Source organism: Pseudophryne corroboree, assembly GCF_028390025.1.
Source record: "Pseudophryne corroboree isolate aPseCor3 chromosome 3 unlocalized genomic scaffold, aPseCor3.hap2 SUPER_3_unloc_69, whole genome shotgun sequence".
Taxonomy (NCBI): Eukaryota; Metazoa; Chordata; class Amphibia; order Anura; family Myobatrachidae; genus Pseudophryne; species Pseudophryne corroboree.
Window position 1 is genome coordinate 376,900 of NW_026967562.1, and position 24,985 is coordinate 401,884.

At 53.6% G+C, this 24,985-nt stretch overlaps 1 protein-coding gene and 1 pseudogene across 1 annotated transcript in view; one reads left to right on the forward strand and one right to left on the reverse strand.

The window, feature by feature from the left end:
- The window catches only part of LOC134984596 (gastrula zinc finger protein XlCGF57.1-like), a gene marked incomplete at its 3' end in the record, with an annotated part of 179,930 nt that overhangs the window by 32,114 nt on the left and 122,831 nt on the right, over nucleotides 1-24,985 (reverse strand). The gene's annotated exons all lie outside the window — the stretch shown is intronic.
- LOC134984599 (5S ribosomal RNA) lies at nucleotides 15,381-15,499 on the forward strand (annotated as a pseudogene).

A 24,985-nucleotide genomic window follows, 5' to 3' on the forward strand; every position in this document is an offset into this window, starting at 1 on the left:
GCTTCCCCGGCCTCCCATGCCCTGCTACCCACTGCCTCCCATACACCCTCTCCTGCTGCCCCCTGCCTGCCATACCCCCCTCCCCTACTGCCCCCTGCCTCCCATACCCCCCTGCCCTGCTGCTCCCTGCCTGCCATATCCCCCTACCCTGCTTCCCCCTATACCCTGCTGCCCCCTGCCTCCCATAGCCCCTCCGCTGCTGTCCCCTATACCCCCCTGCCCTGCTGCCCCTGCCTCCCATACTCTCCTCTCCTGCTGCCCCGTCTCCCATACCCCCCTCTCCTGCTGCCCCCTGCCTCCCATACCCCCCTCTCCTGCTGCCCCCTGCCTCCCATACCCCGCTCTCCTGCTGCCCCTGCCTCCCATACCTCGCTCCCCTGCCTGCCTCCCATACCCCTCCCCTGCTGCTCCCTGCCTCTCATACCACCCTGCTGCTCCCTACCTCCCCTGTTGCCCCAGCCTCCCATACCTCCCTCCCCTGCTGCCCCCTAGACCCCCTGCCCTGCTGCATACTGTTTACCATACCCCCCTCCCTGCTGTCACCTATACCCTACTGCCCCGGCCTCCCATACCACACACTCCTGCTTCCCCCTGCCTCCCATACCCCCTCTCCTGCTACCCCCGGCCTCCCATACCCCCCTCCCCTGCTGCCCCTGCCTCCCATACCCCCCTCCCCTGCTGCCTCCCCTGCTGCTCCGGCCTCCCATACCCCCCTGCCCTGCTGCTCCCTTTCGCCACAGTTGCCCTAGCCTCCCATACCCCCCTGTCCTGCTGCCCTCTATACCCTGCTGCCCCTGCCTCCCATACCCCTGCCCTGCTGCCCCCTGCCTCCCATACCCCCTCTCCTGCTGCCCCCTGCCTCCCATACCCCCCTCTCCTGCTTGCCTCCCATACCCCCCTACCCTGTTTCCCCCTGCCTGCCTCCCATACCCCCTCCCCTGCTGCCCCCTGCCTTCCATACCCCCCTCCCCTGCTTCCCCCTATACCCTGCTGCCCCCTGCCTTTCATACCACCCTCCCCTGCTGCCCACTATACCCTGCTGCCCCCTGCCTCCATACCCCCTCTCCTGCTGCCCCCTGCCTCCCATACCCACCTCCCCTGCTGCTCCGGCCTCCCATACCACCCATGCTGCCCCCTGTCCTGCTGCTCCGGCATCACATACCCCCCTGCCCTGCTGCTCCCTTTCGCCACAGTTGCCCTACACTCCCATACCCCCCTGCCCTGCTGCTCCCTGCCTGCCATATCCTCCTACCCTTCTGCCCCCTGCCTCCCATACCCCCTGCCCTGCTGCCCCCTATACCCCCCTCTCCTGCTGCCCCTGCCTCCCATGACCCCCCTCTCCTGTGCCCCCTGCCTCCTATACCCCGCTCTCCTGCTGCCCCTGCCTCCCATACCTCGCTCCCCTGCCTGCCTCCCATACCCCTCCCCTGCTGCTCCCTGCCTCTCATACCGCCCTGCTGCTCCCTACCTCCCCTGTTGCCCCAGCCTCCCATACCTCCCTCCCCTGCTGCCCCCTATACCCCTGCCCTGCTGCTTCCTGTTTACCATACCCCCCTCCCCTGCTGTCACCTATACCCTGCTGCCCCGGCCTCCCATACCACACACTCCTGCTTCCCCGGCCTCCCATGCCCTGCTACCCCCTGCCTCCCATACCCCCTCTCCTGCTGCCCCCTGCCTGCCATACCCCCCTCCCCTACTGCCCCCTGCCTCCCATACCCCCTCGCCTGCCTCCCATACCCCCCTGCCCTGCTGCTCCCTGCCTGCCATATCCCCCTACCCTGCTTCCCCCTATACCCTGCTGCCCCCTGCCTCCATAGCCCCTCCGCTGCTGCCCCCTATACCCCCCTGCCCTGCTGCCCCTGCCTCCCATACTCTCCTCTCCTGCTGCCCCGTCTCCCATACCCCCCTCTCCTGCTGCCCCCTGCCTCCCATACCCCCCTCTCCTGCTGCCCCCTGCCTCCCATACCCCGCTCTCCTGCTGCCCCTGCCTCCCATACCTCGCTCCCCTGCCTGCCTCCCATACCCCTCCCCTGCTGCTCCCTGCCTCTCATACCGCCCTGCTGCTCCCTACCTCCCCTGTTGCCCCAGCCTCCATACCTCCCTCCCCTGCTGCCCCCTATACCCCTGCCCTGCTGCATACTGTTTACCATACCCCCCTCCCCTGCTGTCACCTATACCCTGCTGCCCCGGCCTCCCATACCACACACTCCTGCTTCCCCTGCCTCCCATACCCCCTCTCCTGCTACCCCCGGCCTCCCATACCCCCCTCCCCTGCTGCCCCCTGCCTCCCATACCCCCCTCCCCTGCTGCCTCCCCTGCTGCTCCGGCCTCCCATACCCCCCTGCCCTGCTGCTCCCTTTCGCCACAGTTGCCCTAGCCTCCCATACCCCCCTGTCCTGCTGCCCTCTATACCCTGCTGCCCCTGCCTCCCATACCCCCTGCCCTGCTGCCCCTGCCTCCCATACCCCCCTCTCCTGCTGCCCCCTGCCTCCCATACCCCCCTCTCCTGCTTGCCTCCATACCCCCCTACCCTGTTTCCCCCTGCCTGCCTCCCATACCCCCTCCCTGCTGCCCCCTGCCTTCCATACCCCCCTCCCCTGCTTCCCCATATACCCTGCTGCCCCCTGCCTTTCATACCACCCTCCCCTGCTGCCCACTATACCCTGCTGCCCCCTGCCTCCCATACCCCCTCTCCTGCTGCCCCCTGCCTCCCATACCCACCTCCCCTGCTGCTCCGGCCTCCCATACCACCCATGCTGCCCCCTGTCCTGCTGCTCCGGCATCACATACCCCCCTGCCCTGCTGCTCCCTTTCGCCACAGTTGCCCTACACTCCCATACCCCCCTGCCCTGCTGCTCCCTGCCTGCCATATCCTCCTACCCTTCTGCCCCCTGCCTCCCATACCCCCTGCCCTGCTGCCCCCTATACCCCCCTCTCCTGCTGCCCCCTGCCTCCCATACCCCCCTCTCCTGTGCCCCTGCCTCCTATACCCCGCTCTCCTGCTGCCCCTGCCTCCCATACCTCGCTCCCCTGCCTGCCTCCCATACCCCTCCCCTGCTGCTCCCTGCCTCTCATACCGCCCTGCTACTCCCTACCTCCCCTGTTGCCCCAGCCTCCCATACCTCCCTCCCCTGCTGCCCCCTATACCCCTGCCCTGCTGCTTCCTGTTTACCATACCCCCCTCCCCTGCTGTCACCTATACCCTGCTGCCCGGCCTCCCATACCACACACTCCTGCTTCCCCGGCCTCCATGCCCTGCTACCCCCTGCCTCCCATACCCCCTCTCCTGCTGCCCCCTGCCTGCCATACCCCCCTCCCCTACTGCCCCCTGCCTCCCATACCCCCCTGCCCTGCTGCTCCCTGCCTGCCATATCCCCCTACCCTGCTTCCCCCTATACCCTGCTGCCCCCTGCCTCCCATAGCCCCTCCGCTGCTGCCCCCTATACCCCCCTGCCCTGCTGCCCCTGCCTCCCATACTCTCCTCTCCTGCTGCCCCGTCTCCCATACCCCCCTCTCCTGCTGCCCCCTGCCTCCCATACCCCCCTCTCCTGCTGCCCCCTGCCTCCATACCCCGCTCTCCTGCTGCCCCTGCCTCCCATACCTCGCTCCCCTGCCTGCCTCCCATACCCCTCCCCTGCTGCTCCCTGCCTCTCATACCGCCCTGCTGCTCCCTACCTCCCCTGTTGCCCCAGCCTCCCATACCTCCCTCCCCTGCTGCCCCTATACCCCCTGCCCTGCTGCTTCTGTTTACCATACCCCCCTCCCCTGCTGTCACCTATACCCTGCTGCCCCGGCCTCCCATACCACACACTCCTGCTTCCCCGGCCTCCCATGCCCTGCTACCCCCTGCCTCCCATACCCCTCTCCTGCTGCCCCCTGCCTGCCGTACCCCCCTCCCCTACTGCCCCCTGCCTCCCATACCCCCTCGCCTGCCTCCCATACCCCCCTGCCCTGCTGCTCCCTGCCTGCCATATCCCCCTACCCTGCTTCCCCCTATACCCTGCTGCCCCCTGCCTCCCATAGCCCCTCCGCTGCTGCCCCCTATACCCCCTGCCCTGCTGCCCCTGCCTCCCATACTCTCCTCTCCTGCTGCCCCGTCTCCCATACACCACTCTCCTGCTGCTCCTGTCTCCCTGCCTGCATCCCATACCCCCTCCCCTGCTACTCCCTGCCTCCCATACCACCCTGCTGCTCCTTGCCTCCCTTGTTGCCCCAGCCTCCCATACCTCCCTACCCTGCTGCCCTCTATACAACCTGCCCTGCTGCTCCCTGCCTGCCATACCTCCCTCCCCTGCTGCCCCCCTATACAACCTGCCCTGCTGCTCCCTGCCTGTCATACCCCCTCCCCTGCTGCCCCCTATACCCTGCTGCCCCCGGCCTCCCATACCACACACTCCTGCTGCCCCCTGCCTCCTATACCCCCTCCCCTGCTGCCCCCTGCCTGCCATACCCCCCTGCCCTGCTGCCTCCCATACCCCCTTGCCTGCCTTCCATACCCCCCTGCCCTGCTGCCTCCCATACCCCCCTGCCCTGCTGCTCCCTGCCTCCCATACCCCCCCTCCCCTGCTGCTCCCTGCTCCCATACCGCCCTGCCTGCCTCCCATACCCCTCTGCCCTGCTGCCCCCTGCCTCCCATACCCCCCTGCCCTTCCTGCCTCCCATACCCCCTTGCCCTGCTGCTCCCTGCCTGCCATACCCCCTCCTCTGCTGCTCCCTGCCTTCCATACCCCCCTCCCTGCTGCTCCCTGCCTGCCATATCCCCCTACCCTGCTTCCCCCTATACCCTGCTGCCCCCTGCCTCCCATAGCCCCTCCGCTGCTGCCCCCTATACCCCCCTGCTGCCCCTGCCTCCCATACTCTCCTCTCCTGCTGCCCCGTCTCCCATACCCCACTCTCCTGCTGCTCCTGTCTCTCTGCCTGCCTCCCATACCCCCTCCCCTGCTGCTCCCTGCCTCCCATACCACCCTGCTGCTCCCTGCCTCCCTTGTTGCCCCAGCCTCCCATACCTCCCTACCCTGCTGCCCTCTATACAACCTGCCCTGCTGCTCCCTGCCTGCCATACCTCCCTCCCCTGTGCCCCCTATACAACCTGCCCTGCTGCTCCCTGCCGGTCATACCCCCTCCCCTGCTGCCCCCTATACCCTGCTGCCCCCGGCCTCCCATACCACACACTCCTGCTGCCCCCTGCCTCCTATACCCCCTCCCCTGTTGCCCCCTGCCTGCCATACCCCCCTGCCCTGCTGCCTCCCATACCCCCTTGCCTGCCTTCCATACCCCCCTGCCCTGCCTGCCTCCCATACCCCCCTGCCCTGCTGCCCCCTGCCTTCCATACCCCCCTCCCCTGCTGCTCCCTGCCTCCCATACCCCCCCTCCCCTGCTGCTCCCATACCGCCCTGCCTGCCTCCCATACCCCTCTGCCCTGCTGCCCCCTGCCTCCCATACCCCCTGCCCTGCCTGCCTCCCATACCCCTTGCCCTGCTGCTCCCTGCCTGCCATACCCCCTCCTCTGCTGCTCCCTGCCTTCCATACCCCCCTGCCCTGCTGCTCCCTGCCTGCCATACCCCCTCCCCTGCCTCCCATACCCCCTGCCCTGCTGCCCCCTATACCCCATGCCCTGCTGCCCCCTGCCTCCCATACCCTCCTCTCCTGCTGCCCCCTGCCTCCCATACCCCCTCTCCTGCTACCCCCTGCCTCCAATATCCCCCTACCCTGCTACCCCCTTCCTCCCATACCCCTCTGCCCCCTGCCTACCTCCCATACCCCCCTCTCCTGCCCTGCTGCTCCCTGCCTGCCATACCCCCCTCTCCTGCTGCCCCTGGCCTCCCATACCCCACTCCCCTGCTGCCTCCTGCCTTTCTGTTTGTCACCTGCTGTGGTAAAAGGGGCATATCAATGTCTGTGTGTAATTACCAATTACCAAAGATAAAAGTGACGTCACTGTGACGCTCCCAGAACTCCTCACCTCCCCAGTCATGTCCCTTTATTATTACTATAGATATAACTGATGTCACTGTGACTGCTGGGAATGGGACATTATACAGTAACACCAGGGGCTGTGTCTGGGTGATGACTGGAGAGGTGACTGCTGGGAATGGGGCATTATACAGTAACACCAGGGGATGTGTCTGGGTGATGACTGGAGAGGTGACTGCTGGGAATGGGACAGGGGATGTGTCTGGGTGATGACTGGAGAGGTGACTGCTGGGAATGGGGCATTATACAGTAACACCAGGGGATGTGTCTGGGTGATGACTGGAGAGGTGACTGCTGGGAATGGGACATTATACAGTTACACCAGGGGATGTGTCTGGGTGATGACTGGAGAGGTGACTGCTGGGAATGGGACATTATACAGTAACACCAGGGAACGTGTCTGTGTGATGACTGGAGAGGTGACTGCTGGGAATGGGACATGATACAGTAACACCGGGGGATGTGTCTGGGTGATGACTGGAGAGGTGACTCCTGGGAATGGGGCATTATACAGTAACACCAGGGGATGTGTCTGGTGATGACTGGAGAGGTGACTGCCGGTAATGGGACATTATACAGTAACACCGGGGGATGTGTCTGGGTGATGACTGGAGAGGTGACTGCCGGGAATGGGGCATTATACAGTAACACCGGGGGATGTGTCTGGGTGATGACAGGAGAGGTGACTGCTGGGAATGGGACATTATACAGTAACACCAGGGGATGTGTCTGGGTGATGACTGGAGAGGTGACTGCTGGGAATGGGGCATTATACAGTAACACCAGAGGACGTGTCTGGGTGATGACTGGAGAAGTGACTGCTGGGAATGGGACATTATACAGTAACACCATGGGACGTGTCTGGGTGATGACTGGAGAGGTGACTGCTGGGAATGGGACATTATATAGTAACACCAGGGGATGTGTCTGGGTGATGACTGGAGAGGTGACTGCTGGGAATGGGGCATTATACAGTAACACCAGGGGATGTGTCTGGGTGATGACTGGAGAGGTGACTGCTGGGAATGGGGCATTATACAGTAACACCGGGGGACGTGTCTGGGTGATGACTGGAGAGGTGACTGCTGGGAATGGGACATGATACAGTAACACCAGGGGATGTGTCTGGGTGATGACTGTAGAGGTGACTGCTGGGAATGGGGCATTATACAGTAACACCAGGGGATGTGTCTGGGTGATGACTGGAGAGGTGACTGCTGGGAATGGGGCATTATACAGTAACACCAGGGGATGTGTCTGGGTGATGACTGGAGAGGTGACTGCTGGGAATGTGACATTATACAGTAACACCAGGGGACGTGTCTGGGTGGTGACTGGAGAGGTGACTGCTGGGAATGGGGCATTATACAGTAACACCAGGGGATGTGTCTGGGTGATGACTGGAGAGATGACTGCTGGGAATGGGACATTATACAGTAACACCGGGGGATGTGTCTGGGTGATGACTGGAGAGATGACTGCTGGGAATGGGACATTATACAGTAACACCGGGGGATGTGTCTGGGTGATGACTGGAGAGGTGACTGCTGGGAATGGGGCATTATACAGTAACACCAGGGGATGTGTCTGGGTGATGACTGTATCACTGTGTGTGTCAGGTTCCTATAAGGTGTCAGGATGTCACTGTCTATGTCTCCATGCAGGAGGAGGAGTATATAGAGGAACACAGGGGTCTGTACAAGGACGTGATGATGGAGAATCACCGGCCCCTCACATCACTGGGTAAGAGGAGACTGTCATGTATTGTACAGGGGAGAGCAGGTATGGGGCCCCCTATATACACACATCATCTGATAATCACATATATACATTGTACTCAGTCACTGTGTGTCTCCTACAGATGGGCCCAGTAACAGAGATACCCCAGAGAGATGTCCCCGTCCTCTGTATTCCCAGGATTGTACAGAGGAGAATCACAGGATCCCACAGGAGGATCAGGTAGGTGGGATTTAGGGTCTCACCAATATACCAAAATGACTGTCACTATATGATCTGTAGAGGAGCTGTGTGTATTACACTGATATTATACTGTTTCACCTCAGTTTAATTAGATTGTATGCAAATGTCATTATAGTGTTTTGTTTTTTTTTTCCTGCTGCATGGTACACTGGGTTCCACAGGGAATAACATAGGGGTGTAGAGTAGGATCTTGATCCGAGGCACCAACAGGCTAAAAGCTGTGACTGTTCCCAGAATGCATAGCACCGCCTTCTCTATAGCCCAGCCTCCGCTATAACCCCGCCTCTGTGCACAGGAGCTCAGTTTTGTAGTTGGTGCCATGCAGTGCAGGCATACAACAGGGGGGCTGCTCCCTCCCTCAGAAGAGCTTTTTCAAGTGAAAAATGAAGACTTCAACGGCTGCAGCAGAGACACTGAGTGTCAGATGTCCGTTAGACATCTCCTGCTGCCGCTCCATCACCTCCCCCAGCGACGCTGTACACTCCCGCGCCCTGGTTGCCGGGTATCTACAGCGGAGGCTCCGGTATCCTTCAGTCAGTCACACACCCCGCTACAGCTCTCCAGGATCGCATGGCCGTACTCAGGGAGGAGGTAAGAGGGTCCCCCAGGCGGAAGCCGCTGGAAACCGCGATCCAGCGTGGGAGGCGGGCCGCGCGTGCTGGCGTGGACACTGGGTGTGGTTCGTTTTATCAACAGTGCCTAGGTCGACAATGTTTAGGTCGACCACTATAGGTCGACAGTCACTAGGTCGACATGGATGGAAGGTCGACAGGGTTTCTAGGTCGACATGTGCTAGGTCGACAGGTGTAAAGGTCAACATGAGGAAAGTGACCGGGATCCCAAATTAGCGCACCGCGTCCCCTCGCATGGTGCCTTCGCTCCGCTACCGCTTCGCTCGGCACACTTTACCGTTCCAATCGTAGTCCACGTGGATCGTTAAGTATGAAAAAATTAAAAAAATAAAATAAATTTAAAAAACTCATGTCGACCTTTAGACCTGTCGACCTAGCACATGTCGACCTAGAAACCCTGTCGACCTTCCATCCATGTCGACCTAGTGACTGTCGACCTATAGTGGTCGACCTAAACATTGTCGACCTAGGCACTGTCGATCTTCAGAACGGATCCCGTGGACACTGTGGTAGTACAGGGACCCCACTAGACCACCAGGGCAATGGCACAGGTTGGTTTTACTAAAAACTGTTTGCTACATGTCCCGCAGTACCCGGTGGTGAAGTCCAGCAAGGGGAGAAGACATTGACCTGTAGCCCCTCCCCCAGCCCCAGGGCGCCACTTAGAGTGAATGTTCCCGCCCTGGAGCTGCATTCCCTCTCCCTCTCTTTCCCTCTCTCCCTCCCCCCTCTCCCCCTCTCTCTCGCTCCCCCCCTCTCTCTCGCTCCCCCCCCTCTCTCTCGCTCTCCCCCCCCTCTCTCTCACTCTCCCCCCCTCTCTCTCTCTCTCTCTCTCTCGCTCTCCCCCACCCCCCTCTCCCCCCCCCCTCTCTCTCTCTCTCTCTCTCCCCCTCCCCCCTCTCTCTCTCCCTCTCTCTCTTTCCCTCTCTCTCTTTCCCTCTCTCTCCCCTCCTCTCTCTCTCCCCCTCTTTCTCTTTCCCCCTCTCCCTCTCTTTCCCACTCTCTCTTTCTCTCCCTCTCCCTCTCTCTCTGCCTGTCAGCATTTGGGCACCATTTCTAGCAAGCTGAGCTGATCCTGGAACTGTTTGGGTAAATCCTCCTCTGTAAAGCCGCCTGCATGTCAGCACTGTGCATTTTACAGGACACATAAGTGATCTACATGTCTGCTGACAGTGTCAGGGTGTGTACACACGCTGAGATTTCTTTCTTACGATTCTGACTAATATATATATATATATATATATATATGTTTGTGGGGTAGCCCGGCACTCGCTGGATGCAGCATGCAAAGGACCTGGGTGCCCTCCGTGGTATTGATAGTCGTGGAAAAGATAGGCGGCACTACTAAAATCCTGGAGTGCCGCCTATCTTTTCCACGACTATATATATATATATATATATATATTAGTCAGAATTGTAAGAAAAGTTAGTGCAGATCGCAAGGTGACGATCCCGATGCGCGGTCGGCATCGAAAGAAAAGAGAGACTGTGCATAGAAGAGAGAATCAAAATTGACATTTAGCCAAAATCGCACATAGGCCCTCATTCTGAGTTGTTCGCTTGCTAGCTGCTTTTAGCAGCATTGCACACGCTAAGCCGCCGCCCTCTGGGAGTGAATCTTAGCTTAGCAGAATTGCGAACTAAATATTCGCAAAATTGCGAATTGAAATTTCTTAGCAGTTTCTGAGTAGCGCGACACTTACTCTGCCACTGCGATCAGCTCAGTCAGTTTCGTTCCTGGTTTGACGTCACAAACACACCCAGCGTTCGCCCAGACACTCCCCCGTTTCTCCAGCCACTCCCGCATTTTTCCCAGAAACGGCAGCGTTTTTCACACACACCCATAAAACGGCTAGTTTCTGCTCAGAAACACCCACTTCCTGTCAATCACACTCCGATCACCAGAACGAAGGAAAATCCTCGTAATGCCGTGAGTAAAATACCAAACTTATTAGCAAATTTACTTGGCGCAGACGCACTGCGAACATTGCGCATTAGCGACTAATCGCTCCGTTGCAAAAAAATAAAAAAACGAGCGAACAACTTTGAATGAGGGCCATAGCCAGTATTGCAAGCACACTCATTATGTGCGATACTGACTATGTGCCGACCCGTCCCCTGTCGCATAGTGAGAATCGGGCATAGCAGAAAGAGTGCATTTAGTTGTTGTTATATAGTACAAGTACCCTGTGATATACATCCAGTCTTTACTGTGCATTGTTATATCTATTGAGTGTATAGCTATACTTAGTGTTGCTTTGTATTGCTAGTCCAGTGCAGTTTTATTGCATGTTATAATTTCTGCATTGTACAATGTGACTCTGTGTGTGCATATAGCTGCTGTGTGATCTCTACTCTGTGTATCTCACTCCTACTGCTATCCCTATATTCTGTACCCTGAGGGGGCGAAGTGCGTCAGGGTTATTGTTTAATATATGCAGTTCACAGGATATGCTTATTGTGTATTTTTCTCTGTTATTTTTATTTACCATATATCTCTTGAATCCCCTGGTTGTGCTGATACACTGCACAGGGGGTTCTTGTCAGGTATTGTGCTGCTGTTATTGTACTGTGTTGCATTGAGCTTTCAGATATGTCAGCTACAGAGGGCAATGGTGCTGCGGCTGATCCCACAGTGCGTGGTGGTGACGCTGCAGACACGTTAGAGGAAAACATAGCAGTGGACGGTTCAGGTTCTGGGGGTTCCTTACCCCCCAGTGGGACCGTAGCAACGGGTGTTCAAAATTACCCACCTTGGGCTACTTTCTCCACGTTATTAATTACGCTGGTAACTAAATTTACGCCACCTATGGGACCTCATGTGACGGTACAACCGCTTATGGTCCCTGCGGTTAATCCACCATGGGGAGATCACCTGTCCACTCAGTTATAGCAATTGTACCAATCACTGACTAAACAGAAATCTAGCCCTCGCCCGCCTAAGACCAAGGGGTCCTCTAAGCGGGCTATTACTTCCACACAATCCACCCACATCCCAGACACCTCGTCTGATGAGGATGGCGTCTATACTGACCCCATAGACACTGATCCAGATACTTCTGATGGGGAATCTGTCTCACAGGTGGATGTTCCTGACTTATTGGAGGCTATTAGGCTCATTCTTCAAATTACTGATGACCCAGAGCCTGACGCGGCCCCTAAGAAACCGGACAGATTTAAACGTCAGAAAGTCATTAAACAAGTTTTACCTCATTCTGACCATTTAGTTGACATACGTCAGGAATCCTGGGGAAATTCAGAAAGAAATTCACGCCTCACAAGGAGATGCTGGTTCGCTATCTCCTCGCTGCGGAGCTAAGTAAGAATTGGGAAACACCCCCGCCGGTGGATTCGCATCTGGCTCGGCTGTTGGTATCCTCAGCTCTGCCTGTGACTACCGTAACGTCTCTGAAAGAACCGACGGATAAGCGTGTGGAGAGTTGTTTAAAGACGATTTACACCCTAGCACAGAGGTGGGGAACCTTCGGCCTTCCAGCTGCTGTTGAACTACACATCCCAGCATACCCTGCTACAGTTTTGCTATTTGGCCATGCTAAAACTATTGCAAGGCATGCTGGGTTGTGTAGTTCTACAACAGCTGGAGGGCCAAAGGTTCCCCATTCCTGTCCTAGCAGGAACTGTGTATCGGCCCACTCTTGCAGCGACATGGGCTGGAGAGGCTATTGAAGCGTGGGCTCAGGAGGTGGATGCGGAGCTGCCTTCCAACTTTTCTGATAATGCTAGACAATGTCTATCGTATATTGTCACAGCTTCTCATTACATTAAGGGGGCGGCTTCTGATGCCGGTATTCTGGCGGCCAAGGCTTCTACTACGTCCATTTTGGCTCACCGAATTATTTGATTACGATCCTGGTCTGTGGATCTGGATTCTAAGAAAACCCTAGATGTGCTCCCTTTTTTTTTTTTGTGTAAACTGTTTTTATTAATTAATTAAAGCAGCAGACAAAACATTACAGCAATACTTTCCCAGTTAAGGGGGGGGGGGGGGGGACACAAAAACATCACATGTCATATACGTCAGCACTCTTACAAATAGAGCGCTCAGAGTATAAAAAATAATTTGTCTGCTTTGCTTACATCAAAACTTATAAAGGAGGGACATTTCAATAAAACAGCATAGGAAAATGAGAAAGAGGAGAAATGGAGAGAAGAGAAGAAAGAAAAAGGAAAAAGAGGGGGGAAATTAGAACAGGTAGGATCGGGTGTAAGTGTCTGCGCGGTAAGGAAGGGACATTTGGGGGACGAGGGGGGGGTCTCCACTGAATAAGGCTCTGAGACATTTTAGAAAAATACATAATCGGAATGTGAATATGAATATGAATGTGGAGGGGGTCATGTCACTATGTAGGACCGATACAAAGGTGTGTCCTTAAAATCGTACCAGGGAAACCAGATAGTTGTAAAGTTAATGGTTTTCCCAGATGAGAAGGAGATGAGGTCTTCCATATCTAAAAAGTAATCGATCTTCGTGAACCATAATTTAATCGAGGGTAGTGAGGTGGATCTCCAAAGAATCGGAACAACCGCTTTTGCGGCGTTGGTAAGATGTCTCAACAGGGAGTGTTTATAGGAGTTTGTTTCTGCGGAGGTGTGATTGAGGAGCCAAAAACCCGGGTCTTTCAGGATCTCATCTCCCACTATCTGTTCGGAACACTTAAATACCTCTGCCCAAAATGGAGTTATAAGAGGGCAATCCCACCAAATGTGTATGAAACTCCCTGGGGCATTTCTGCATCTCCAACACAGATTCGAGAGAGAGGGAAACATTTTGTTGAGAACAAGAGGGATCCTATACCACCCAGAGGCGGAACTACCGGCAGTGCAGGCAGTGCACTGCACTGGGGCCCGCCTCTGTCCAGGGGCCCTAGCATGTAATGAGTCAAACTGACTCATTACATGCCGCTGTGCGCTGCGGGCAACCGCTGCCCGCAGCGCACAGCTGCCCGGAGATAGGAGCTGAGCAGCGGTACATACGGGGGAAGGAGGAGGAGGGAGGCGGAGAAGGGAGCCGCAGCAGCGCTTTGTTACTGGTGGAGGCGCTGCTGCTGCTGCCCCTCTGCTTCCCTATAGGCTGTCTTCCGAGAACAGCCTATAGGGAAGCAGAGGGGCAGCAGCAGCAGCGCCTCCACCAGTAACACAGCGTTGCTGCGGCTCCCTCCTCCACCTCCCTCCTCCTTCTTCTCTACTGCCCGGGAAGCTGCACCGAGGAGCCTGAGCCAACAGAGAGGGTAAGTATAATTCTTTCTTTCTTTCTTTCTTTCTTTCTTTCTTTCTTTCTTTCTTTCTTTTTCTTTCCTTCTTTCTTTCTTGTGCCTGGCTGCCGCAATGTGTAAAAATGGGAGACTACCTGCCGCACTGTGTAAAAAGGGGGGACTACCTGCCGCACTGTGTAAAAAGGGGGGATTGCCTGCCGCAATGTGTAAAAAGGGGGGACTACCTGCCGCAATGTGTAAAAAGGGGGGACTACCTGCCGCAATGTGTAAAAAGGGGGGACTACCTGCCGCAATGTGTAAAAAGGGGGGACTGCCTGCCACAATGTGTAAAAAGGGGGGACTACCTGCCACAATGTGTAAAAAGGGGGGACTGCCTGCCGCACTGTGTAAAAAGGGGAATCTGCCGTAATGTGTAACAAGGGCACGCTGTCTGCCGTAATGTGTAAAAAGGGCACGCTGTCTGCCGTAATGTGTAACAAGGGCACGCGGTCTGCCGTTATGTGTAAAAAGGGTACGCTGTCTGCCGTTATGTGTAAAAAGGGCACGCTGTCTGCTGTAATGTGTAAAAAGAGGAATCTGTTCGCTGTAAGGTGCAAAAGAGGCGATCAGGTGATCAAGCTCCCAGAGCGAAACGTACGTTCACTTCCGGTCCCGGCGCCCGAACTTCCGGTTGCGCGGACCGTGAACATCGGCTCCACAACCCGGATCCTCCCTGGCTGAAAAAATTGCTACTTATACCCACCAGACGCCGCGGATCTCGCACTGCCCACCAATGTATACAGACATCTGGACAAAAGGTTTGAAATTTACAACCGAGCGAGGTACCCAGCTAACACAGTACCGCAATTAGCTTTCTCATTTTTCACCAGGGGGGTCCCTACATGAGCACAGTGTTCCTCCACTGTGCCTCAGCAAACTCAAGGACACAGTGGGGCTAACACTCTTTCCATACACAGACGGACTATCAGCATGTAGCTGTAAACACCATTTGTGCTCATTACAAGGGGTTATTTGATTTATCTACTATTCTGATACCAAGCACAACCAACAGCATATGTTGTTATTATTTTTTGAGAAAAAGTGACATATTTTCCTCATGCTATTCGAATATACAGCTGTGATGTGACTTTTCAGGAATACTCAGTGGAGACACCATTCCTTAAGGATCATTAATGACAGATCCCTATAAGGCAGGGCTGGCCAAACCGGTCCTCGAGATCTACCAACAGTTCATGTTTTCCAGGCCTCCTGGAGACCTGTAGAATTGTCAGTTAGGAATGAATGCAGCACATCTTAATTAGTAATGACTACACCTGTGCACCAGCTAGGTGATCTGGAAAATGTGTACTGTTGGTAGATCTCGAGGACTGGTTTGGCCACCCCTGCTATAAGGGTTTAAACAATACCCAATCGAATAAGGTCTATTTTTCCACTGCACAGTACCATCCTCATCTCCCCTTACATTTTTAGGGGAGCAATTATCATTAGAGCATCTCAATTATCATATTTGCCCGAAATAACCACACACTGGAACTGATTGCACACAATTTGAGACTCACTCACCTACGGTCAAACCGCACTGAGTATGCCCAACCTCGTCTGATCTTGGAAGCCATACACTGTAGGGCCTGGTCAGTACCCGGTTGGGAGACCACCAGGGAATACTAGGTACCGTAGGTATTTTATTCTCATATCAATGAGCCGTTCCAGCTCTGTGTGCACTTTCGGGTCTCTTGTTTGACTTGGATACTCAGGTATGATACAACTTAACCGCGTGGAGCCCACTTACTCCCATTAATATTTGTTCAAATTCAGAAACAAATTAAAAATTTCTTTTTTGATACATAAAGGGAGTAAACATATTTTCGCCCTTCTAAACAATATTTTTTCGCCTCCAATTTGTTTATTCGCTTCCTCCCTTTTAGTAAGTATATAACAATAAAAGTTACGTATTAATTCACCCACATTTTTATAACTTATCACATATTTTTCAAAGTGTGCCCTGGAAAAGACATATAGCAGCTCTTTGTCTTTCGCTCTTTTCCTAAGACCACATTTTCCGCAAAAGGGTCTCTACCTGGTGTAGTGGTGCTACTGTGCGGCGTAATTTGAATAATGGAGACTACTGTGTTGGTATTATATTGTGGCCACACCCCTTCCCCACGAAGCCACGCCACTATGTATTTTTGCGCGCGCCTACGGCGCGCACTGCCCCTGGGGTGGACTTGGATGGGGGGGGGCCCAAAGCATTTTGTCGCACCTGGGCCCACCGCTTGCTTGTTCCGCCACTGATACCACCTATATATAAGTTTATAGAGGGTTTCCAATGTCGATAAGCATAAAGAACTCACCTGGGCGTTGTTAAATACGGAATCCCAATTGATCTGCGTAGGTAGCCCTGACAGTTCCCTCTCCCAGGAAGCCACAAATGCAGGAGGTTGCTGGAAAAAGTTTTCCATGATCAGCGTACAGATTTGTGAAATAGTATGTGTGGGAGAATTAGGAGAAGTGCATAGTCTTTCAAACCCAGTGAGATCCCTAGTTATGTCAGAGAGGTTCTTAGAGGATGATATGAAATGATGAACCTGCCGGAACCTCCAAAACTCGCACTATGTAGGTTTCAAGCAGACTGAACATCTGAAAAGGAGCGCACCCTACCCGAGCTCACCAGCTGACCGACTCTAAATATCCCAGCTTCCGCCCATGGAGCAAAAGCTGTCCCGTGAAGACCTGGAGCAAATTCTGAGTTATGGAGAAGGGAGGTTAGGGGGAACCATTTGGAGGATATATGGCTCTGGGACCTCAGCGTGGCCCATAATTTAAGCGTGGGGGAGACCGTGGGGTGTGTAACTTTCGGAAGGGTGGGAAGCCAAGGTGCTATTTCAATATAATGTGGAAGACAGCCTTCTTCTAGCAGGACCCATTGTTTGCGGTCTTTAGCACGCGTCCATTCCAGAATCCTATTCAAGTGCACTGCATGGTAGTAATTAGAAATATGTGGGAGTTGTTGCCCCCCTTGATGTTTTCTCCTCAATAAAATGTCGTTTTTAAACCTGGGTGTCTTACATCCCCATATAAAAACGCAAATAAGATTCTGGACGTCTCGGAGCCAAAGTAGGGGGATGTGTATCGGGAGGGTCTGGAGAAAGAATAGTATCCTGGGGAGGGCGTTCATTTTGACAACATTAATCCTGCCGAACCAGGACAGTCTTAGTTTCTTCCACTTCTGGAAATCTAGGCGAAGCCTAGCCAATAAGGGGTTAAAATTTAGGGAGAATAATTTGGATAAATCTTTGGTCAGCATCACCCCCAAATATTTTAATTTGTGGTCGTGCCAGGTAAAGGGGAAGGCGTGTTTCAGACCCTCTACTATATCAGGAAGGGTAGTTAAATTCATGGCAATAGATTTGGAATAATTTATTTTGAAGTTAGAGAGGGCTCCAAACTTCTCAAATTCTACCATCAGGTTCGGCAAAGAAGTGACCAGTTTTGAGATTATTGCGAGTAAGTCGTCGGCGTATAGAGCCAGTTTATATTCAGTCCCTTTTACCAGCAGACCCGAGATATTCGGGTTAGCCCTAATGCTTCGAGCTAATGTTTCCATGCAAAGGACAAAGAGCAATGGAGATAGTGGGCAGCCCTGTCGCGTGCCATTGGAAATAGGAAAGGAATCAGAAAGGGAACCATTAATCCTAATCTTGGCGGACGGGGAAGTATAAAGAGATAGAATTCTGTGAAGACAGGCGTTACCGAGCCCCAAATGTTTCAGTATGCCAACCAGAAAGTCCCAGTCCACTCTGTCGAATGCTTTTTCAGCATCAGGCGACAATATGATTGATGGGGACGAAAGCTGGCCGGCATAGTGAATCATGCTGAGTACTTTAGAGGTGTTATCTCTAGCCTCACGGCCTAAAACAAATCCTGCTTGATCTCCATGTATCAGGCCAGGTAGTAATAGTTTAAGGCGGTTTGCAATCAGTTTGGCAAAAAGTTTTATGTCCATATTTAATAGTGAAATTGGCCGATAACTGGAGCAGAGACTAGGGTCTTTACCCTCCTTGGGTAGAACTGCAATATGGGCTTCGAGAGATTGTGGGGAGAAAGGCGATTGTTCTGATATAGTATTAAAGGCTCTCGTGAGTAGAGGGACTAATTTCTCTTTGAAAGCTTTATAATAAGCAATGGTGTATCCATCAGGGCCAGGACTCTTGCCGTTGGGAGAAGATTCAATAGCTTTCTGAACCTCCTCTGTAGAAAAAGGGGCATCTAGATCTTCCACATCTTTTATGGAGAGCGTAGGGAAGTCTAAGGCCCGTAAATAGTCGGCTATGGCTGTTTGATGGGACAACTTATCAGGTCTTCCGGTCGGACCAGAAAGGTTATACAGAGTGGAATAATATGCCCTAAAGGCCTTAGCGATGTGTGGTGTCTCATGTTGGGACTGGCCGTGGCTATTTTTGATTGTGTGAATAACAGTAAGAGCTCGTTGCTCTCTAAGGGCTTTGGCTAGTAATTTCCCAGGTTTGTTGCCCCATTGGTAGTATCTGCTACGGCACTTCCGATAAGAAAACTTAACTCTATCAGAGAGTAACTTATTCAGATCTGCCCTAGCAGCTTCGAGATCAGCATAATGTTGTGGGGTTTGGGATTTCTTGTGTAAAAGCTCGAGAGATTGTATCTTGTTCAATAAATCACCCCGAAGTTTCTCCCTCTGCTTTTTGCGGAAGGATCCTATCTGGACACAAACCCCTCTAATGACACATTTGTGTGCTTCCCAGACTGAGACTTTAGAAATGTCGTCTAAGTCGTTGGTACAGATATAAGAGTCTAAAGCCTTGTCGATTCGAGACCGACAGTCTGCGTCCTGCAAAAATGTGTCGTTATAACGCCAGGACCATTGGCGATGTGTATTGGGAGGTAAGCGTAAAGTGAGGTTAACTGGGGCATGATCTGACCACACAATCTGGCCTATGGAAGCTTCAGAGAGGAGGTGTAGGTGCCGATGGCTCAGAAACAGGTAATCAATTCTGGAATATGTCTGATGTGGGTGTGAGAAAAAGGAATAGTCTATCTCTATGTGTCAGTCTCCATGTGTCAATCAGCTGGTGGTCGAGCAGGGCGCGCCTCATTCCCCTATGCTCCCTCTCCGGCCTGCTGGAGATCTTTTTAGAATTGTCCTGGCGGGGATCTAGGGTCCAATTTAGATCACCTCCCATCACCACCACCCCCTCCAAGAGAGGTTCCGCATTATCCAGAACTGAGGACAAAAAGGAAGGTTGTTTAGCGTTGGGAGCATATATTTCAAAAAGGAAAAACGTTGACCGTGTATGTCGCATTTCACCAGCAACCCCCTACCTTCAGCTATTCTATGGGAGGCAACATTAAAGACAGGCAGGTGGCGAGCCAGAAGTATCGCTACGCCCATTGTCTTACCATCAGAATTATTAGACAGGAAAACATGAGGATAATAGTGACATTTTAGGGACGGTACGTGTCCCATCTTGAAATGTTTTTCCTGAATAAAAGCAACGTCAACTTTCTCATCTCTAAGCCATTTAAGAAGTTTAGACCTTTTCTCAGGAACATTCAGCCCTTTGACGTTAAGGGTAGTTACATGTAGATCATTCACCCCCATCGTCAGGCGGGCTTAAATCCTGCACAATAGTCTTCTCCACGTCAGACACTGGGGAAGGGAAAGCAAGAGCAGCAAGGAAGGGAAATAGAAAAAAAGAGAAAGCCGAGAAAAAGGGAAAAAAAGATGTGGCATGGAAAACCACGCCGTAAAGTACTTTGACATTAAACCGAAATGATAATACTACAAAAAGAACTGCTGCAAAAAGGACAGGAGCGGAATCCTGCCGACTCCCAGTCCAAAGAAACAGGGAATGCAGCATAGTGGGGGTCCTGCGGGGGGCCCAGGACAGTGACCATCCACAAGATAAAATCTAAACAAGTATGTGGTATCACCGAGGTGTGCGCAAGGTACAGGTGAAACAAAAATAAAAAATATGAAAGCTTATAAAAAAGTATACATATGATCCTTAAACTATCAAACCAGGTTCCATGCATGCTGAACAATTGTGTATATGAGTATCGCCACAATAATAAAAAACAAAACAAAAAACAAAACCCAGCATCAAAATAATATAAAATAGCATGTTGACGATACCTCGTCCCTTATCTATGAAACCATAACATCTGTATACTGTTACAAAGATACAAGAACCGATCTCACGTGTGAGCAACATATAGCACTAGTTAAGAGGAAAAAAAACACAATGTATAACATGGGTAGCAAGAATATTCACGTCCGCTTCGGGACGAGACGTCTCATTCAGGGAGGCTCTGAAGAACGTGAACCCTGGGTGGTTCCCCGCGTCCGTGGGGAATGTACTTGCTGCCACGCGTCGTCTGGAGGGAGCACAACAGGGAGGTCCGGTAGATGGTGAAAAGCGTCCCAATCTGGCAACTGTACCGGAGGAATTCCCAAGATCGTGAAGAAGGCCTGTAAATCCGAGGGTCTAGAAAGACTCGCGACCTTGCCACCATGAGAAACCTGGAGGGAGAATGGGAAGCCCCATCTATATTTCAGTTTTGAGTTTCCTGAGAGAGTCTGTAAGAGGCTTCAAGGCTCGACGTTGTTGTAAGGTCGACCAGGCAAGGTCAGGAAATATCTGAATCTTGTCTCCTTGAAAGTCAATGCTATCCAGCTGACGGGCCGACCTCATTATTTCCTCTTTTTGAGCATAATAATGGAGCCTGCAAATCACGTCCCGTGGTCTGTCAGAGGGTAAGCTGTGGGGGCGGAGGGCGCGGTGAGCTCTATCGAATATAATTTCTTTGTTCGGATCCAGGTCAATTAGATCTCCAAATATCGTAGTTAAGGCGGCGATTAGGTCAGCCTGTTGAACGCTCTCAGGTAAGCCCCTGACTCTGATATTATTTCGCCGGCCGCGATTATCCATATCCTCAATACGTGATTTTAGGAAAGCGATATCGTCCTGTTGATGAGATAACACCTCCCGAAATTTAGTCAGAGAGTCGACATCAGACGATTCGTGACGTTCCAGAACATCGACACGAGTCGCGATTTGGGACATATCTTGTCGGAGCGCTGTCACTTCCTGAGTGATGGTGGAAAGTAAGCGAGTCTCCAAGGCTGAGAAATCTTGCTTCGTGGGGAGTGACTTTACATGAGACAATATCTCGCTTATCTCCGCAGACAGAGAGGGGGCCTGTGGGGGCAGCAGAGCCCCTGGGGATGTCATGTCGTCCACCGTACCGTGCAGATTCGGGGAGGTCGGGACAGAAGAGAAAGTCGCGGGGATTGAGGTTGGAGTAGTTAAAAATTGACGTAGGTCCGACGAATGTCGGTTCGCAGGGGATGGGATCGCTTCCGGCTTGGTCTTGGCCTTATTTTTCTTTATCCCTGTCACCATGAGATCGGTCTTCAGATAACGCAGTATAGAATTACACTTTCACATATCCTCGGCAGTATGCAGCATATGTGGGTCGTCACCGTGCAAGAAGCCCCCCCACGTGGCCTCAGGGCAACATCAGGCAGGCAGGCACTTAGCTAGGGGACCATATGCCAACTCACAGAGGCAGAACATCCGGCTTGGTGAGATTGAGGTGTCTCTGCGGGACACTATACGTCAGATAATACGCTGCTACGACGCTGCTCCACGGTGGTATAGGTAAATGGCGGCAGCGGATGGCGGTCTGTGTGGAGGCCACTGAGCAGGAAATCGGGGGAAGCGGACACCTGGATGGATGGATGGATGGAATGCACTCTCCTTTAATCCACTTATATTGCAGTGATTGAGGGAGCTGGTAAGATGGCCGCCACCAGTGTCCCACACAGGGAGCTGCAGAATATAGCTTTATTTCAGAGCCCTCCAGGAGGATTCCCGCCGTCTGGAGGTACCAGGAGGGTCCAGGGCAGCCAGCAGAGGTGGGTGGAGGAGAGAGGGTTCTGCTGGGCGCTTGCGGGGACCCGTCGCGAGTGTTTTCCGGACCTGGAGCTCCCGGCCGGGCCACCGCCAAACTCGAGGCCCCGGCTTCGGATCGGGGAGAAGGCCCCAGACCACGGGAGCCGCAGGAAGCCCTTGCGACGCTCAGGATCACGTCCCCGGGTGTTCACGGTCCCGGGCTGACTTCAGGGTTGAGGTAGGAGCACAGATCCCGAGGTGAGCGTCCACTTCCGGGGCCCAGCGGGGGAGAGCCAACAAGGAGCAGCCGTGTAGCGGAGATGGTTGCCGGGCATCTCTCCGCTCCGTCCCGCACAGCGATGTCAGGGGGCACTCGAGCAGCAGTGAGGGTAGGCAGCGGGCAATATCTCTCAGCCGCGGCTGGCGGCAATGTAGTACTTATAGGTCCGGTAGACGATCTCGGCCCGCCGGGTGATACTGGAGCTGTTTCCGGGCTAGAGAAGAAATCGAGGCCCCGGCTTATGGGAGCCCCGTAGGCCGCAATCTGCAGGAGCGGTTAAAACCACTCCCCGACTCCGCAGCACTAACAGGGGCACTGCAGGGGGGAACAGGCGGAACAGGGGAGCCGCTAAGGGCACAAAGGAGTCCAGAGAGGGGGTCTATAAAGAGGGAAAAGCTCAGAGTCTCAGGAGTTCACTCAATGTGCGACTGCCTCCATCAGCAGCCAGACCACGCCCCCCATGTGCTCCCTTTTAAGGGAAGACCTCAACAGGATAGTGGCTGACTTAGCTTCTGCTAAAACAGCGTGTCTACCTAGTACTGCTCCATTGGTACCGAAGGCTAAGAGTACTTCCTTTCGTCCTTCAGGGAAAGCAAAAGGTCAGGCATACTTGAAACAGGCTCGCACTTCCAAACCCACTAAGCCCAAACCTTAATGGACCTGGGCTGCCCGTCAGCCTGCTTCCAAAACTGACAAGCCAGCTGCATGACGGGGTGGGCCACCCCCTGGGGGATCCCAGAGTGGGGGGCTGACTTCTAGGGTTTACCCAGGAATGGTTGAAGACCACTTTCATTGCCTTGATACAGGAAGTCGTCACTAGAGGTTACGCTGTATACCTTCAAAAGTCGTCCCCCTCATCTATTTTGCCTGACAGACGTACCTTCGGATAAGGTGAAGGCAAAAACTCTTCTTTCGGTGGTACAGTCCCTCCTGGACAGGTGCCTCTGGTTCAGAGAGGCAAGGGGTACTATTCACCGTTGTTCCTAGTCCCGAAACTGAATGGGTCCTCTCGGCCCATTCTCAACATCAAGTCCTTAAACAAATATGTGAGAGTCTCCAAGTTTTGTATGGAAACTCTCCGCTCTATTGTTCTGGCCTTGGAGCCCGGGGATTATATGGTCTCCCTGGACATAAAGGATGCTTACCTGCATATTCCTATCGCAATGTCGCATCAGCAGTACCTGAGGTTTGCTGTTGGCAACCTCCATTACCAATTTTGGGCGTTACCTTTTGGTTTGACCACGGCCCCGCGAGTCTTCACCAAGGTCATAGTGGTAATGACGGCTGTACTCCGCCGTCAAGGGGTCAGGATCCTACCGTATCTGGTCAACTTGTTGATCCTGGCGAATTCCCCAGAAATTCTCCTACGCCACATAGATATGACGCTACAGTTTCTGCAAGCCCACAGGTGGCTCATTAACTGGAAGAAATCTTCCCTGGTCCCTGCTCAGAGCATGGTGCACCTGGGGGCGTTGATGGACACTCACAACCGGCGGTTGTTCTTGTCTCAGGAGAATGTTCTGAAGCTTCAGGACAGGATTCGATGCTTTCTATCTCGTCTGCAAGTGTCGATACATTCGGCGATGCAAGTGCTAGGTCTCATGGTGTCTGCATTCGACATGGTGGAGTACGCTCAATTCCATTTCCGCCCCCTACAGAAATTGATACTTGCCAAGTGGGATGGCCTGCCTCACCGGATCAGGTCTCATATGATCTCCTTGACTCCGGAGGTCCGTCTGTCACTAAGCTGGTGGCTGAAGGACCATCGATTGAGCAGGTGTCGTCCCTTCTGGATCTCCAACTGGGTCCTTCTGACGATGGATGCCAGTCTGAGAGGTTGGGGCGTGGTGTTGGAGCAACACTTCCTTCGGCTTCGGTGAACCAAGGAGGAGTCTCTCCTCCCGATAAACATTCTGGAACTGCAAGCGGTGTTCAATGCACTGAACTTGACCCAGCAGTTGATACAGAACTGACCTATTCAAGTACAGTCTGACAATGCCACCACGGTGGCGTACATAAATCGTCATGGTGGCACTCGAAGCCGCATGGCAATGAGGGAAGTATCAATGATTCTTCAGTGGGCGGAACGCCATCTGCCAGCTATATTGGCAATGTTCATTCAGGGGGTCCTAAACTGGGAAGCGGACTTCCTCAGTCATCAAGATGTACACGCCGGAGAGTGGAGTCTCCATCCAAAAGTATTTCAACTCCTCGTGGACAAATGGTGCCTTCCAGATGTGGACCTGATGGCGTCTTGACACAATCACAATTTTCTGGTCTTCGGGACAAGGGATACTCAAGCAGCACTCGTGGACGCATTGGCAGTTCCATGGAACTTTCAGCTGCCATACGTGTTCCCTCCGTTGTCACTCCTGCCCAGAGTAATAAGGAAGTTCAAGCAATAAGGAGGAATCCTACTTCTGATCACTCCAGCGTGGTCCAGATGGCATTGGTTCTCAGACCTTCAGGGTCTATTGATAGAGCGTCCTCTTCTACTTCCGCAGCGACCAGATCTGCTCGTTCAGGGCCCCTGTGTATATCAGGATTTGGCCCGGTTAGCTTTGACGGCGTGGCACTTGGAGCTTCCATTCGAAGGCCAAAGGATTTTCTTAGGCGGTCATTCAAACCATGTTGATGGCCTGGAAACCGGCTTCTGCTCTGGTTTATCATAGGGTCTGGAATTCTTACTTTGCTTGGTGCACCACTAACAATCATGATGCTTACAAATTTAGTACGGCCAAACTTTTGGCCTTTCTGCAACAGGGCTTGGACTTTGGCCTTCGTCTGGCCTCCATCAAGGTTCATATTTCTGCCTTGTCGGTTTGGTTGCAGAGGAAAATTGCGACTCTACCTGATGTTCATACATTCACTCAGGGTCTGTTGCAGATTCAACCTCCTTACGTTCCGCCTGTGGCTCCTTGGGACTTGTCGGTGGTTCTGGAGGCGTTAGAAGGG